Below are 12,128 nucleotides of genomic sequence, written 5' to 3' on the forward strand. Positions count from 1 at the left end.
TATATTCAAATGAAGACAAATGACGGAAATAGTGAAGACATTGCAAGTTGAAGAATTTGAAAGACTGATGAATTTCAAAACAAAAAAAAACTCAAATTGAAGATTTTCAACTTTTGTGGTGGCGTAACCCACCGTATAAGAAAGTTGGCTTCAGACACCGCGTACAATTGTCGTAGGGCTCTGAGAGTCAATTTCTCCGTTAATTTCTTCACACTTAGAGGGTTAGTCTTCATTGATTGAAGAAAAACGTTACTTCGTGTGTTGCGCATCTAAGTCATCAAGTCAGCATAAGTGTTAGGATGAGTGCCCGTTTCAAAGAACATTCGAAGATTCTAGGATATTTAGCTCACACCGCAACTTGCTAAATCTCTTCTCATCCAAGGGCTTAGTGAAAATATCGGCCAGCTGATCTTCAGTGCTTGCATGGCAGATGGAGATATCGCCCTTCAACACATGATCACGAAGAAAATGATGACGAATCTGGATGTGCTTTGTTTTCGAGTGCTGAACTGGGTTGCGAGAAATCTTGATAGCGCTCTCATTGTCGCAGTAGAGAGGCACATTCTTCACGTTGATGCCATAGTCCTTGAGTGTTTGCTTCATCCATAATAATTGAGCACAGCATGATCCAGCAGCAATGAACTCAGCTTCTGCAGTGGAGAGAGATACACAGTTCTGTTTCTTCGAGGACCAACAGACCAAAGATCGTCCGAGGAAATGGCATGTGCCTGACGTTGACTTGCGGTCCACGCAATCGCCAGCATAGTCAGAGTCTGAATATCCAATGAGATCAAATGAAGAGCCCTTGGGATACCATAATCCAAGTGTTGGTGTGTGAGCTAGATATCGAAGAATATGCTTCACAGCCTTATGGTGTGATTCCTTCTGTGTAGCTTGAAATTGGGCACACATGCAAAGACTAAGCATAATATTTGGCCTAGATGCGCATAGGTACAATAAAGAGCCAATCATGGAGCGGTATACCTTTTGATCGAAGTCTTGACCATTTTCATTGGTGCATAGATGGCCATTTGTGGGCATTGGAATTTTGACGCCTTTGCAGTCTTGCATGCCGAATTTCCTCAATACATCTTTGAGGTATTTCTCCTGAGATATGAATATGCCATTGCGCTGTTGACGATTTTGAAGACCTAAAAAGAATTTCAATTCTCCCATCATAGACATTTGATATTCTTCACTCATCATATATGCAAATTCATCACTATAACGTTGGTCAGTACAGCCAAAGATAATATCATCAACATATATTTGGCACACAAACAATTCACCATCATAAGATTTAGTGAAAAGAGTTGGGTCGAGTGAACCGGGTTTGAAGCCTTTCTTCATGAAGAATTCCTTCAAAGAATCATACCATGCCCGAGGGGCTTGCTTGAGGCCATACAGGGACTTGTTGAGTTTGAAGACTTTGTCAGGATTCTTTGGATCTTCAAAACCTGGTGGTTGAGCAACATATACTTCTTCCTCAAGCTTACCATTGAGGAATGCACTTTTCACATCCATTTGTTGTAAGATAATATCATGATGGTTAGCGTAAGCAAGTAATATGCGAATAGCCTCAAGTCTAGCAACAGGTGCAAAAGTTTCATCGAAATCAATTCCTTCAACCTGTGTGTAGCCTTGAGCTACAAGCCGTGCCTTATTCCACACCACAAGGCCATTTTCATCTTGCTTGTTGCGGTAGATCCACTTTGTGCCAATGATGTTGTGCTTGCGAGGATCTGGACGTTTGACCAGTTCCCAGACGTTGTTGAGCTTGAATTGACGCAATTCTTCTTGCATAGCCTGAATCCACTCAGGCTCCAGAAATGCTTCATCTACCTTAGTGGGCTCTGAGATAGAGACAAAAGCAAAGTGCCCACAAAATTTAGATAAATGTGAAGATTTTGAGCGAGTGAGAGGACCTGGTGCCTAAATGTCATCAGTGATCTTATCAATTTGCACTTCGTTAGCAATGCGAGGATGAGTGGGTTGTCTTCGAGGAATTTGATCAGCATTCCCTTCAGGAGCATTTTCTTCAGCACCATTTTCTTCAGGTGTGCCAGCCCGGTGATCATCACGATCTGGAATGAATTCTTCAGCTGATTCTTCGGTAGGAATGACATCCTCAGTAGCCTTGAGCTTGATAGAATCCTCAGGTGCTGGTTCATCTATCATAGAAGGTAGGTGCTCTCTTTGCAAGCCATTAGTTTCATCGAACCGCACATCTACAGTTTCAACAACTTTGTGAAGAACGCTGTTGAAGACTCTGTAGGTGTGCGAGTCCTTTCCATAACCAAGCATAAAACCTTCATGTGCTTTCGGTGAGAATTTGGAAGTGTGATGAGGATCTCTAATCCAACATTTAGCGCCGAAAACTTTGAAATAACTCACATTGGGCTTTTTGTCAGTGAGGAGTTCATAAGAAGTTTTCTTGAAGAATTTGTGAAGATATACCCTATTGATGACATGGCACGCAGTATCAATTGCCTCCAAAATCGACGAGGTGTCTTGTATTCATCAAGCATAGTGCAAGCCATTTCAGCGAGGGTTCTGTTCTTGCGCTCCACGACGCCATTCTGCTGAGGAGTATAAGGAGCAGATAACTCATGAGTAATACCAAGTTCATCAAGATAGCCATCAAGACCGGAATTCTTGAACTCGGTCCCATTGTCAGTTCTGATGTGCTTGATCTTCACACCAAAGTTGGTTGAAGCCCTCGAGGAAAATCATTTGAAGACTTCCTGCACTTCATGTTTGTAAGTGACAATGTGCACCCATGTGTAACGAGAATAGTCATCAAAAATAACAAATCCATATTGAGATGCATCATGCAGAATTGCAGAATAGTGGTTAGGACCAAAGAGATCCATGTGAAGCAATTCAAATGGTCTAGTGGTAGTCATGACAGTCTTCGCTGGATGCTTGGCCTTTGTCATCTTTCCAGCTTCACAAGCTCCGCATAAGTGATCCTTGAGGAATTTGACATTCTCAATGCCAATGACATGCTTCTTCTTAGCAAGCGTGTGCAGATTCCTCATGCCAGCATGACGAAGTTGTCGATGCCATAGCCAGCCTTCTGAAGGTTTTGCAAGTAAGCACATGGCTGGTTGCGGTCCTGTAGAGAAATCAACAATATACAGATCTCCTCTCCTAAAGCCTTTGAAGACTTTGGAATGGTCAGCTTCCATGATCACAACACAATGATATATTCCAAAGACAACAACCATATCGAGATCACAAAGCATTGAGACAGACATGAGGTTGTATCCTAAGGACTCGACAAGCATGACTTTGTCCATGTGACGATCCTTTGAGATCGCAACCTTACCTAGACCCAACACCTAACCTTTGCCTTTGTCAGCGAAGATGATATGCTTCAGATGTGACAGTGATAAAGGAGCATCCATCAATAGATTCTTGTCACTTGTCATGTGATTCGTACATCCACTATCGAGGACCCACTCGTTTGCTTTGGGTTGATCATCCTGCAGATGAATTAGTGCAACTTACGAACTCATATACTTCATCAGTGAAGAATATGACATCAATATCATCAGATCAATTCCATCAAGCAATATCACAGATAATTCAGTATGAGGACGAGAAATGAAAATTCATTTCTTCATCATTAGCCTGCGTCCTTTCAGGCACTGTTCAGGTCTCCAGCAAATTCTTCTGTCGTTTTGAGCACGACTGGAGACCTGACCCTGCATAAGAGATTAGTTCTTTTTCTTCACTACCCACATCTGAAGGGGTGGCAACGAATTCATCACTCTGCGAGCACCATATGAGAAAGGTGGCATAGAAGCCAGTCCGCTTCATTTCACATAAGAGGGGTTAGGGTAAGCATATGAATAAGCAGAGAAATTCTTCGAGGACTTATGAACATAATGATTTGAAGAATAATGCACATATTCATAGCCCTTAGCTCTACCCTGCGAAACAGAAGGATTAGCACGATGATGATCATATGATGACTTTGATCCATTTGAGGAATTTGATCCACGTGAGGAATTTAGTCCACTTGAGGACTTGGATCCATATGAAGAATTTGGTTCATATGAAGAAGTTGACCTGGGGTTCCTATTCTTCACAGGTGGTGTCACAAGTACATTCACCTGAAGACTTTCAAGGCAACTTTTGGGAACCCAGATTTTCTTCATAGGGGAACCGTTCCTGCAGTTAGTCCCAACTTATCTAGCAAATACTTCACCATTCTGATTTTTGAACAGTTTATAGTTAGAGTCAAATGACTCATCAGAAGAATGAGGAGATTCACATGTAAAGCCAGATAAGTTGGATGGATCAACAGGAGGTCCCTTTGCAGCAACCCATGAGGTTTTGGGGTACTGCTCAGGTTTCCAATATGTTCCATCAGCATTGAGTTTCCTCAAAGGCAATACCCTCTTTCCTAGGGTTTTTTTTTGAGGATATGCTTTTTGAGCACATCACAAAGAATCTGATGCCCTTTGAGGCTTTTGTACATGCCTGTCGTGTACAATTCCTTCAGCCCTGCATCATTAGTAGTACTAGCAATGTCCTCAGATGAGGAATTTGTGATAGCAGAGACATATGAAGAATTTGTAACATTTGAAGCATTTGAACATTCAGGTGAAGAATTAGCAGATTCACGTTCTATGCACTTCAGACATGGAGGAACAAATTCTTCCTGAGTAGCGCTGATTTGTTGAGCAAGTAATGAGTCACGATCCTTCTGAAGATCTTCACAACTAACTCTTAGCTTCTCAAGATCTTGCTTTCTTTGAAGAAATTCAAGAGAAAGCTTCTCGTGATCAGATAAGAGTGTTATGATGACCTTGAAGGTTGTCAAACTTAGACTGAAGTCTCTGAAGATTTTCAGTTAAGTCTTTAGTGTGGTCCATTTCATCACCCAACATATCATCACTTTTGTCTAGCATGTTTTGAAGCTTTTCAATAGCATTTTGTTGTTTCACAGCAATCTTAGCAAGTTTAGAGTAGCCGGGCTTAAGATTTTCATCAGATTCATCCTCACTTGATTCAGAGGAGGGGTATTTAGTTACCTTGGCACCCTTTGCCATGAAGCAATAGGTGGGAGCGTAGTCATCATTGCCTTCATCAGCATTGTTGGTGTTGCCATTTTCTTCAGAGTTGAAGATAGGCTTGCTGACAAATGCGGTAGCAGGAGCTAGACTTGCCACACCAGACTCAGACTCCTCGGATGCCTTCTCTTCCTCATGATCCTCAAATTCAGCCTCAGAATCCATTCCCTTGCCAATGAAGGCCCGAGCCTTCTTGGAGCTGCTCTTCTTGTGAGATGAAGACTTCGAGCATTTTGATGATGAAGACTTTGAAGATTTCTTCTTCTTCTTGGCATCATTAGAACTGTAATCCTTGTATTTCTTCTTCTTTAATTCCTTGTCCCACTGAGGACAATCTTGAATGTAGTGACCAGGTTTCTTGCATTTGTGGCACAACCTTTTCTTGTAGTCACTAGATGAGGAATCGTTGCTCCTTGAGGATTTTCCAAAGCGACCACGTCTTGAGAACTTCTGAAATTTCTTCACGAGCAGTGCTAGTTCCTGGGTCAGTTCTTCAGGATCACCAAGGCTACTGGTAGAGTCTTCTTCCTTAGACTCAGAGACTGCCTTGGCCTTCAGAGCACGTGGTTTGCCATAGCTAGAACCATAGAGATCTCTCTTCTCAGCAAGCTGGAACTCATGAGTGTTTAGCCTCTCGAGGATATCAGCGGGATCAAGTGACTTGTAATCAGCACGCTCTTGGATCATCAGTGCCAGAGTGTCAAATGAAGAATCAAGTGATCTCAGCAATTTCTTCACCACCTCATGGTCGATGATGTCAGTGGAGCCAAGCGCTTGAAGCTCATTTGAGATATCAGTGAGGCAATTGAAGGTTTGCTGAACATTTTCATTGTCGAGTCTTTTGAAGCGGTTGAAGAGATTGCGAAAAACATCAACACGAGAGTCACGTTGAGTTGAGACTCCTTCGTTTACTTTGGAGAGCCTATCCCAGATAAGCTTAGCAGTTTCCAAAGCACTCACTCTACCATACTATCCTTTACTCAGATGGCCACATATGATATTCTTCGCTTGAGAATCGAGTTGCTTGATTCTCTTCACATCAGTAGCATTTAGGGAAGGTGTGACTGAGGGAACACCATTTTCCACAACATAGCAGAGATCATTGTCAATTGCCTCAAGATGCACTCGCATCTTATTCTTCCAGTAGGGGTAGTCCATGCCATCGAAGGTAGGACACCCAGCAGAGACCTTGATCATACCTGTAGTCGACATAACTAGAACTCCAGGTGGTTAAACCAAAATCACACAAAACAAGGGAGTACCTTGCTCTGATACCAATTGAAAGTGCGTTATATCGACTAGAGGGGGGGGGGGGTGAATAGGCGATTTTTATGAATTCTTCACTGAGGAATTTGCTGGTGAGGAAATTCCTAAATGAAGAACTACTTGCAGAGGAATAAGTACTCAAAAAGGAACATAACAGAACACAAGCGTAGTCATCATGATGAAATGAAGACAAGCACAGAGTACATAAAGCATAAACACAGGATAACACAAGGAAGAAGACGGATAGACTAAAGAAATAGAACTGAGGAAATTGAGAAAGTCTTCAGTCAATGTATTCAAACAGATATGAACAGGCACACAACTACATACATGAGGAAATGAAAGAGTTGAGGAGATAGAACCAGTTAGCTCGGTGAAGACAATGATTTGGTAGACCAGTTCCAACTGCTGTCTCAGTTGTGCATCTGGTTGGAGCGGCTGAGTATTTAAACTCGAGGACACACAGTCTCGGGCACACAGTCCTCACCGTATTCTCCTTAAGCTAAGGTCACACAGACCTCGCCCAATCACTCGTGGTAAGTCTTCAGGTGACTTCCAAACCTTCACAAACTCGGTCACTCGGCGATCCACAATTCGTCTTGGATGCTCTAGACCTTGATGCCTAACCGTCTGGAAGAAGCACAATCTTCAAAGGAAACAAGCATCGGATCCACGCAGGATCAATCTCTTCAGTTATGCTCAATCACTTTGGGGTTTTGTAGGTTTGGGTTTGGGATTTCCTCACTTGATGATTTTCACTCAAAGTCCTCGGAGGATGGGTTTCTCTCAAATGACAAGTGTCAGTTTCTCTCGGAGCAGCCAACCAACTAGTGGTTGTAGGGGGCGGCTATTTATAGCTGGGGAACAGCCCGACATGATAAGACATAAATGCCTTTGTCTGATATGACCGATATTTTGGGACAGCTGGCGCGTAGCATAGCAACGGTCGGAATATTTGAGGTTCGAATTCCTCAGGGCTATCATGTTCCTCACTTCATAGGCAATTCGCACTGGTGAATTCCTAACTCTTCAGTCAGAACAAATTCCTCAGAGAACAGAAGAACTTTGTCTCTGTCACTGAAGAATATGACTGAACTGTGCAAGATTTCCAATGGCTTCACTCGAAAGGATTGGTAGGTGTAGGATTTTGAGTTGAGCATCACATGGAATTTTTTCCTTAGTATTTCCTCGACCCCCTTTAACAGTACGGTGTTTCCTATGACTCAAGAAAGAGAAAATGAAACAGTAAAAACAAGAGTCTTCATGCTTCATGTTCCTTGAATGATTACCAAGTCTTCAAGGTCACACCAATTTCTTCACTTTCAAAGTCTTCAGAAAGTCTTCAGAAATCCAAAGTCTTCAGTCGAAGAACTTCATTTTTAGGGATCGACTTTCTCTATAAATATCAAACTCCTCATAGACTTATAGACCTGTGTACACTCACAAACGCTTCAGTCCCTTAACCTATAAGTCTTCAATACACCAAAATCACTAAGGGGCACTAGATGCACTTATAATCTACCAATTCTGTGCCTTGGATGTGAAAACGGGGGGGGGGGGATGGAAGAGATCGGCGCAGGGTGGCGAGCTACACAGAAAGGAACAAGAGAGAGAAAGAAATAGAGGCGAGCAAGATGAGAGGAAGGAGATGACCTCGTCAGTGGCTTATCCAGACCTTTTCGGTTAAGTGGTGGCCGAAAAGCGTTTCGACCGTGGGTTGGCCGAAACTGGCCCACTCCGGTCGCACGTAGGCCGAAGCTACTACTTTCGGCCGGGCCCCCACCGACACCAACTCTTCGGCCCATCTTAGCCCATCTTCGGTCAACTCCAGGCCGAAATAACATTTTCGGCCAACTACCGACCGAAAAGACCCTCTTCGGCCTCCACAAGGCCGACGGGGTCATACTTTTGAATTTTGTCCACTCAGTGCTATAGTTTCCGAATTTGCTATAAGAAGTGATAGTTTTAAAAGAAATCTTTTTTTTGAGGGGGAGTCATCCAGTGGAGTGGATTTTTTTGCTGTTAGAAGACTGGCCCAAGAAGCTAGTGGAAGACAGAAAGAAGATAGTGGGCTAGCCCGATAGCCCAATCAACGAGTTTGAGGAGTCTGGTCCAAAGACGAGACCCGAGAGTTCTCAAAAGAGAGAAAGGACCCGAAGAAATCCCCAATTCCACACCCCACCGACGGAGAGACGTGAAAGATCCAAAACCCTCAGTCGAGGTGGAGCATTATCCCTAGCGATGGCCGGCTACGAGGGTTTCTCGCCGAAGCCCTCTATCGGATTTCGGGTTCCGGCAGACCCTCTAGATTCGAACACTGGGGTGCGCGCGGAGATCTCGCCCTCTACCTACCTGCACCTCACCGCCTCGCTAGGATCTAAGCAATCAAAGGAACAACACAAGAGACACAGGGTTTATACTAGTTCGGGCCACCATTGTGGTGTAATACCCTACTCTAGTTTGTGGTGTGGTGGATTGCCTCTTGGGCTGATGATGAACAATACAAGGAAGAACAGCCTCGCGAGGGTCTGTTCTTGGCTGGTGCGATGAACTGCTAGGGGGAGTTTAGTCGCCCTTTCTACTGGTTTCCAGATGATGATCCGATGCCTCTACCTTGTGGGTGGCTAGTCCTATTTATAGGCGGAGGCCCTTGGCCTCTTCCCAAATATTGAGCGGGAAGGGCGCCAACAATTGTCCATTTTGAAGGGGAATATCCAGTACACTTATCCTGACTAAAGCTGGTCCTCGCCTGTCAAAGGCTCTGGTGGTGACGCCGGCTTGGGCTCCACAATGACCTCCTTCCTGCCGTTGCGACGGTCTTGATCTTGTTGCACCGAAACAGATGCCTTTGCTTGATGCTCTCGCCTGCGCTTGCTCCCTTTGCGCCAAAGAGGAAAGAAGGACACTGCACGGTGCTGGCGCCCGCCTGGCGCCCTTAGTCGTCATGGCTTGCATCATGGGAACCTCATGAGGTACCCTGCCTTGATATCTCCGCCTCATCGCGAGCCAGCCTGATGAGGCCATGCCCGAGGAAGCTTCCTGTCGTCCACCCCGCGAGGCTTGGCCCCTCGCGAGGGTCTTGAGCTTGTGCTAATGAAGATGGGCCATGCTGGGTCGCCCCTTGAGCCACGCCGCAGGCTGTAGGCAGGCAAGTCTGGGGACCCCCGTTCCCAGAACGCCGACACCCTCCACGACGACCAGACGGAGACGAAGGAGGCGTTCGTCAAGGCCGAGGCAGAGGAGGAGGCGTTCGTCATGGTGGGGTGTGGCTCTAAGAGGAAAGCAATGGAGGAGGACCACGATGAGGCGTTCGTCGAGGTGGCATGTGGCTCTCCAAGAGGAAGGCGGAGGCGGGTCGGGAGGAGGTGCCGAAGGCGATCGACGTGGTGGTGCCATGTAAGGGCGCGGATGCGATGACGAACGAGGTGGTGGACCCAGACGACTCCGACTCGGACGATGATGATCCGGAGACATGCCTCATCCGCCTCTATATATTAGCTCCGATGGTATCGTGGAGACCTTGCTCGGTACCGAACCGATGTTCTTCAGAGTCCAAAGAGAAAGACAACCTCTGGTTCACGGCTCTCCTCTCTCTCCCTCCCGCTTGTCTCTCCCCCTCCCCTGCCCCTCCGCCACCCTCCCCTGCCCCTCCGCCGCCGTCCCGTGCCCTCCGCTGCAGTTCCGTGCCTTGGTCCGGCCCCCCTCCCCATGGCTGGCTCCTCTCCCTCGGCCCGTTCGCCGGTGTCGTGGGCTTTCCTCCCCCGGTGTCGTTTGGTTCTCATTTTTGGGCCCTCGACTTTGATGAGGACTGCTCGTCAGTCAAGGCGGCCTTGTGCTCGCCCTCGTCAGTCCTTCCCATGCTGGCCTCTTCTCCCTTTGCCGCGCCTCGCTCTCGCAAGTTTGCTCCTGGGGGCCGGGGCTAGCCGGTGCCGTCCCCGTTGGCGGATGCTGGCTGGGTCCGGGTTTCTCGCCGTGGTCGCAAGTCTGGTAACTTTTCCCTCCCCTCGCCCGGATCTAGGATTCTGGGTGCCGCTCCGGGCGTGTTTTGCCCTCCCTCCCCTTCCTTTGTCTCTGGTCCGTCGTCTCCGGCGGCGGTAGCGCCTGGGTGCATCGTGGGGGTGGTGGCGCCTGCCCTAGATCTCGTCTCCCTCCCATTGGCTAGTGGGTCATGTGGAGGGCTGGTCGCTGGGCCCGTTGGGCTCCTTGTCCTAATCTGTCTATCCAGCCCATTCCTCTAGTTCTATCGTCAGTTGATGATTCCACCCCTTCCTCATGTGGGCTCGGTGCGGCTCCCGCTGGCCTGTATCCCTCCCCCCTCCCCCCGTCCCAGGTGGCCCGTCGGGCCCATGTGGGTTCGGCTCGGTCCGGCTATTTATGGGTCCCCCGCAGTTTCGTCCCCCATTGTTAGGGTTTTCAGCTTCCGCTGCTGATTTGTGTAGGCACCGTGCTCCCATTCATCGTCTAGTCAGATCGAACCCTCCCCCTCCCCTCCTCTGCTCCTTCGCGGCGGCTCTCTCCATGGACAAGTCCAGGGGCTTGTCTTGTGATGCTGTCTCAGGTAGCAAGCACCAGCGCGAGTATTCGCCGGGCTCGGGTGTGGATCTGGAGCTCGAGGCCTTCTTGCGTTCCTAGTTGGAGGCAGAGCAGGCGACTCGCGAGCAGGTGGCTCGCGACCGTGCTGCGTGGGCTGCTGGTCCGGAGTGGCTCCAGCATGCGGAGCAGGAGCGCGCTCTGCCTGAATCCGGTCCCCAAGGATCTGGATCTGGGCCGTCTTTCCCTCCGGCGTTGGATCCCTGGGAGGCGGCGGCGGCTGGTGGGGGGCGCTCTTCCTCATCGGGCTCCGTGCCTGCCCAGGGTGCGGGCCGTGGGGCTCCTGCCCTGGTGCAACAGGTCCCTCGCCCTGCTGGTGCTGGCGCTGGGCTTCACATGCCCCGTTGGTCCTTCTCGGGCCCGGTCCGGCGTCCTACTGGCCCTCACCCTGGCGCGTCCTTGTCGGGGATGGGGGATGGCCTCCTTCCTCCTCCTCCCCTCCTTCCGATGCATCGCCCTAACCCTCCCACCCCAAGCAACCCCTTGGTGCTTACCTACTTTGCCTGTCATCAGCCCGAGCATTTCCAATCAAGATGTACCAACCCCCCATTCTGCCTGATTTGCCGTTCAGATGGTCACCTCACTGTCAACTGTCAGAATCGTGAGAAGCCGCCTTCCTTCCTTCACTTTGGCTCGGGCCTCCCTGGATGTTCTTTTTTTGCCATGGATTGTGATTTGCCTATTCTGGTGATGGCCTCCTCCCTTTCCAATGCCCCCATTGCCACGGTGCAAGAGCAAAGGATCTCCTCCCAAACTCTGTTTGAAGGGCTCCGTATCTGGGATGTCGAGGGATGGGACTGGCAAGTGAACCAACTGTCTGATACGTCCATTTTGCATCATGCTTTTCTATCAATATTTATTGCATTATGGGCTGTTGCTACACGTTATATCACAATACTTATGCCTATTCTCTCTTATTTTAGAAGGTTTACATGAAGAGGGAGAATGCCGGCAGCTGGGATGCTGGGCTGGAAAAGGAGCAAATATTAGAGACCTATTTTGCACAATTCCAAAAGTCCTGAAACTCCACGAAAGTTATTTTTGAAATAAATAAAAAATACTGGGCGAAGAAAGTACCAGAGGGGGCCCACCCCTATCCACGAGGGTGGGAGGCGCGCCCTACCCCCCTGGGCGTGCCCCCTGCCTCGTGGGCCCACTGGCAGCCCTCCGGTGGCCATTTTCTGCTAT

Source organism: Triticum dicoccoides, chromosome 1B (assembly GCF_002162155.2).
Source record: "Triticum dicoccoides isolate Atlit2015 ecotype Zavitan chromosome 1B, WEW_v2.0, whole genome shotgun sequence".
NCBI lineage: Eukaryota > Viridiplantae > Streptophyta > Magnoliopsida > Poales > Poaceae > Triticum > Triticum dicoccoides.